This window comes from Otolemur garnettii, unplaced genomic scaffold (assembly GCF_000181295.1).
Source record: "Otolemur garnettii isolate 467f Iridium unplaced genomic scaffold, OtoGar3 scaffold00057, whole genome shotgun sequence".
In the NCBI taxonomy this organism is placed as follows: Eukaryota; Metazoa; Chordata; class Mammalia; order Primates; family Galagidae; genus Otolemur; species Otolemur garnettii.
The window spans coordinates 7,024,562-7,030,398 of record NW_003852452.1 but is presented as its reverse complement, the minus strand read 5'-3'; the positions used below and the strand labels follow the sequence as shown (position 1 = coordinate 7,030,398).

Genomic DNA, 5,837 nt, shown 5'->3' with positions numbered 1-5,837 from the left:
CATTACTCCTATGACATAGAGTATGGCACAGGCCTCAACGCATGATGGTTGACGGAAGCATTACTCCTATGACATAGAGTATGGCATAGGCCTCAACACATGATGGCTGACGGAACCATTACTCCTATGACATAGAGTATGACGTAGGCTTCAACGCATGATGGTTGACGGAACCATTACTCCTATGACATAGAGTATGGCATAGGCCTCAACGCATGATGGTTGACGGAACCATTACTCCTATCACATAGATATTTACTGAGCTCCTACTAGGTGGTAGGTCCTATCAGCAAAGGTGTAGTTTAAGACAAACCCAGAGAGCCATTTGGAGAGTCCGTTCTTACCTGTAAAATGGAGATAATGCTAGCACTACCCTCGTAATTAACTGCAATAGTGCAATGAAGTTCCTATCACAAAGTATAAGCTCAAAAAAAGAAAAACTAGATACCAAACACATGGCAATGGAAGAATCGCAGCATCTCAAAACACTGGACTGGAAGGCGCCACGGAAGACAACCTCAACTCACCAGCACTTGGTACTTGAATGGTTAAAATCCAATAACGTCAGGACCTGATGTCCTGCAAACGTTGCTGGGCTGAGCTCTGAGACTCCCACGAAGCTTTCCTGCTGAGCTGCTCTCGGGCGGACCTGCAGGAAGGAGGAGAGGGTAAGCAAAGAGAAGAGCAGTAGGGGAAACAGAGGCTTACCGGACTGAATGCACTCCAGCCGCTGCACAGGACGGGACAGACAAGCCTGAAGAATGAGGTCAAGACTAGATGAGGGTCACCAGGTGATTCAGAGGTGACAATATGAGGTGAGATCTAAGCAATATTTCTCTTGAAAAAGCAACTGAAGACTGCCACAAAGCATACACCCAACTTAACAATATGAACAGACAACTTAATGTCTCTGACTAAAATATCCAGCAATCAGATTGTTGCATAGCACCCTGAGAACAGGCAGATACTTGCTTTCAATTTTCACAAGTAAAAGGGAAGACTCTGCCAGAATAAAGAGTCAATCTGCCTTAAACGTGAACCCACAGCTCTTTCTCCCCATGTCCAGTCCATCCTGCTGTCTTGAGCAGCAGCAGAGCAGAAGGAAACGAAAGCCTACAGCAGCCAAAGCTTCTCTTTTTTTAAATCTGTACTTCATTAGGTGAATTTCAATAAGTGAAACCTCTCAAACCAGTTGTTGACTAAATTTCCTAAATACTGTGTAGGATAAACCAAGCCTGTCTCCATACAGTCTCCATCCCAGGAACACCAGTATGAGAACGTGCCGTAAGCTACAGCTCACAGGAGGTCAAAGACAGCTCTGGCACAGGCGAGGTAGCCTGGTACTAAATTTATTTGGAAAATCTGGTGGGAAGATGCAGAACAAAGAGAAGGGACTCACTGCAGGGTCTAGATCAGAGATGATGAAGATGTGAACCAAGGTAATAGAGGTAACGGAGAGAGATTCAAAAAATACTTGAAAAAATGACCATGCTGATGGCCAAGAGACAGCCCCAAGGCCACCACCCACAAACCTGACAAATTGCAAACTTTGACAGTGAAAGCTGAGACCTGAAGACCAGCGGGAAACTCAGACTGAAAAGAGATCTTTGACTCTGAGAAGCTGGGCCATCTTCCTGGACCTGTGACCTGGGCAGGACCCCATGCTCAGAAAGGACCCACACCAAGCTTAAGGCTCTGTCACCATCTTGAGAATCTTCATAATTTAACTTTGAGCTCGTGAAACAAGGTCTAATTGGACAACAGAGCACTAGTGTGAGCAGAAGAGAGCCGTCACAGGCACGGACAGCGTTCTTGGCCACCCCATTCACACACTGATGGCAATACCCTGTGAGCAGAGATTCCAGTGAACTCCCCACGCGTGGGAGTTCAGCAAGACTCAAAGCAAGTGCAAAGTTACAAATACAACTGAGTAAGCAGGTGGGTGGGGGCTCAGAGCTCCAAGAAGCCATGCCATTCCAACCAGAACTTGCTTCGCACATAAAAATGTCTTTCTAAGAAACACATGATCAAGGAACCCTATCACAGCCGCTCTTACTCATATCACTTCCCTATATTACCTAAATACTTCTGCTAAAAATGACAACACAGAAAGAAAAAGACAGGACAACCCATAGTTTCTTCTCCTTTTTGGTACTTCCCTAACCCATCTGTAAGCCAAAGGTGGGTGTTGACAGAATGTGTGCATGTTAAGAAGTAAAATAAAAGTAGCTGACTTAGATACATGCCGTGTTTCTACTATTTTAGTAAGAACAGTATACATACCCATGTGTGAACTACAAAATACAACTAGTTTTTTTTCTATTTTTAGTAGAGACAAAGTCTCAATTTGTTCAGGCTGTTCTCAAACTCCTGAGTCCACCTGCCTTCAGCCTCCCAGAGTGCTAGGATTACAGGCAGAAGCCACCATGTCTGGCCATTAATAGGACTTTTTGCCATTTCTTAAAAAAAATTTCTTTTCTTTCTTTTTGGAGACACGTTCTCACTATGTCACCCTTGGTAGAGTGCCATAGCATCCCAGCTCACAGCAACCTCAAACTCTTGGGTTTAAGCAATTCTCAGCCTCCCAAGTAGCTGGGACTACAGGCACCCACCACAATGCCCAGCTACTTTTAGAGATGGGGTCTCACTCTTGTTCAGGCCAATCTCAAACTCCTGAGGTCAGGTGATCCACCAGCCTCAGCCTTCCAGAGTGCTAGAAGGTGGTGTGAGCCATCTCGCCTGACCAGTAGTCATAGATTTTCATTTTGCATTGAACTCCACAAATTATGTAGCCAGCCCAACTAAAAACCATTGAATTCAAGGATATTATGCCTATCTAAATATCTACACAGATGTGGACAAGCCTTTACCAACATCTTCCAAAGTAACCCCCCAAATCACCAATGCATTGATGAGGTAATGATTTTTAGTATCATATTATCACATTTCTTCAATCCTGTTCTCCCATCCCTTGGTATCACTAGAACAATGAATCTTCCGAAATGTCACCACCCAATGTCTTTTCAACTAAAGATCTTTCTAGAAATAATCATAAACTGAAGACTAAAGGCAACCTTTCCGGTGCAGCATGTAATCCCAGACCTCGCTGCTGGACAACTCCTTTCTAAGATATTTCCTGTGCTCTGATGGTTCTGTCTTAACCAAACCTGGCTGTGGCTCCAGAACCAGGCTGTTAACCTAGGGTGAGTGCTCAGTTTTCCCCAAGCAGTTGATCTGTGAACCATTAAGTCTGTTGGCCTAAAAATTCCTCCTTCAAACACAGTCAAGTTGTCCTTTGTCTAATTTCATTCTTTTTTTTTTTTTTTTTTTTTTGTACCACTACTTTCCACTTCAGTAAATTAACTTCCTGCCTGGAGACACATCCTGGCAAAGTGTCAGTTTGTGTTGTTTAGATCAGAGACTTCTGTCATTCTTCGAATTTCCCCTGCATAACAATAATCCCCAGAGCCAGCCTCTCAGGAGTCAGACTTACTCCTCTCTGCATTTCCTTTCACAGCTTCCTTCTCTATAGAAAAATGCAGACCCCCGGCAGTGAACTTACTCAACTCCCATCCCTTCCCGGCACATTTCTTTCCATCCCCCCATCCTTTCTTCCATTCCATCTGAGGATGGGTTTTTAGGGAATTCCTGGCCAACCTACCACCTCCCTGGATTTTGAATCTATCCCTGTCCTTCTCCCCTGGACTCTGCACTCATTCCTTCCTGCCTTGAGCTTCTTTAACACCATCCTCTCCCTGCACCCTCCTCACACCCACGCTCTCCAGTTCATTAGGATGAAGTGGGCCACCTATTGCTCATCCCCGCCCATGCAGTCCAGTTTCTTGCACTCTAGATTCCATCTCTGCCAAGCTCCTAAAACCACTCTCTCCAAGTTCATGAACTGGCCTGGCAGCTGGAGCAGGGGCTGTTTTCCAGACCCACCCCTGGGATGATCACTGTACTGATCGTATGGACAGTCCCCGGTGTCAGGTATGCTGCTTTTCCAGACCGTATCTGTCCTCCACTTCTACCTCTTCTAATAACTTTTCTTTCACCTGAACACTTCTAAACATCAAGAGTTCCCTGGCTCGGCGCCTGTAGCTCAAGCGGCTAAGGCGCCAGCCACATACACCTAAGGTGGTGGGTTCGAATCCCCAGCCTGGCCCGCCAACAACAATGATGGCTGCAACCCAAAAATGGCCAGGCGTTGTGGTGGGCGCCTGTAGTCCCAGCTACTTGGGAGGCGGAGGCAGGAGACTCACTTGAGCCCAGGAGTTGGAGGTTGCTGTGAGCGTGATGCCATGGCACTCTACCCAGGGGGATAGCTAGAGGCCCAAGATCCAAAAAAAAAAAAAAAAAGAGTTCCCTGAAGACCGTGTCTTTGCTTCCTTGGGGAGTTTATTGATCCTTGCTCTCCCCATAACAGCGCTATGGGGATGATCTGTCAATCTGGGATGTTGCCTAAACTCCAAAACTAAATTGCTAAATTTTTGACTCACACATTTATGTGGATAATACCGATTAACTGCCTCCTAACCTGCCACGTACAGAATGCCAGCAGAGACAGGACTGTGGAGTGGCTGAAGATACCAGCCCTGGATCTGTCTGTACCTGCCTGAGTTTAAATCCTGAGTCCTACACACACACTGTGTGTGTGACCTTGGGAAAGTGGCTTAGCTTCTCTGTGCCTTAGATTCCTCGTTTGCAATATGGGACTGATCTAAGTCAAAAAATGTAGGACGCTTAGAAGAGTGTTTGATATATAACCAGCACTGTTACCTATTATTATTGTCTTATTATCCTAAGAGTCGGATGAGACGGGTACTATTATTTTAACCATTTACACAGTGAAAAAACTATGTAACTTGTCATGGGTCATGATGCAGATGTTCGATCTTAATTCATATTTCCCTGTAAAACTCAACTATCGCGTAGCCAAGCAAAGTGGCGCATGCCTGTAGTCCTAGCTACTAATGAGGATGAGGCAGGAAATAGCATGAGCCTGAGAGTCTGAGGCTGCAGGGTGCTGTTTGCGCCTGTTAACAGCTACTGTACTCCAGCACGGAAACACAGCAAGACCCTGTCTCTAAAAAAAGTTTTTGCAGAATTCAACTTATGCGTGTGGGCAGTTCTTGACTTATCGTGCTCCACCCTCTCCCACTCCCTGCCACATACACGCCCTAGTAACATTCAATATACTATGTTCAGAGTCATCTTTATAAAATAATAGTTCTCTCGCTCCTTCTCACCTTAAAAAAAAAATAAATCCCCCTTTAAAGCATAATCTTGTCATTCTCCCTAAAAACCTATACAATCTGGCCCCAGTACTGACCTATCGTTCTTCTAAATCTAATCTCACTAGAGTCCACATTTTGCTCCGACCCCAAGTGTGCACCTCTTTCTCCACGGCCTCTTCAAAGCCTCCCACCCACTTCCCAAGGCCCATTCAAATCCTACCTCCTCGAGTGGGACCTCATTCAACTCAATCTCTTCCTTTGCCCTCGTGACTAGCCTGGTTCATACTACGATCTTCCCCCAGAGAACTCCAAGAGGCCCAACACATTGATGGTTTTAAATTTAATATGTTTTATGTTTTAAGAGTGATGTAAAAAAAGTACTATTAAAGAAGTTCCCTTCACCCTTCTACCATCCTAATCTCAACCTCATAATTCATCCACTTAGGGTGTTCCACACACAGACAAATGTGAACCACTGTTTGCTTGGTTCTTTTTCTTAAACAAACAAACAAAAAAAAGAACCACTGTGTGGTTTCTTAAAAAAAAAGAATCACTGTGTGCTTGGTTCTTTTTCTTAAAAAAAAAAAAAAAAAAAAGATA

General features: G+C 44.7%; 1 long non-coding RNA gene across 1 annotated transcript in view; it reads right to left on the bottom strand.

The window, feature by feature from the left end:
* Window positions 1-5,837, bottom strand: part of LOC111726208 — a 62,758-nt gene that overhangs the window by 47,291 nt on the left and 9,630 nt on the right. Inside the window, exon 2 of the long non-coding RNA XR_002774043.1 lies at window positions 528-649. This is a non-coding gene — a long non-coding RNA (uncharacterized LOC111726208). The remainder of the gene's footprint in view (window positions 1-527; window positions 650-5,837) is intronic.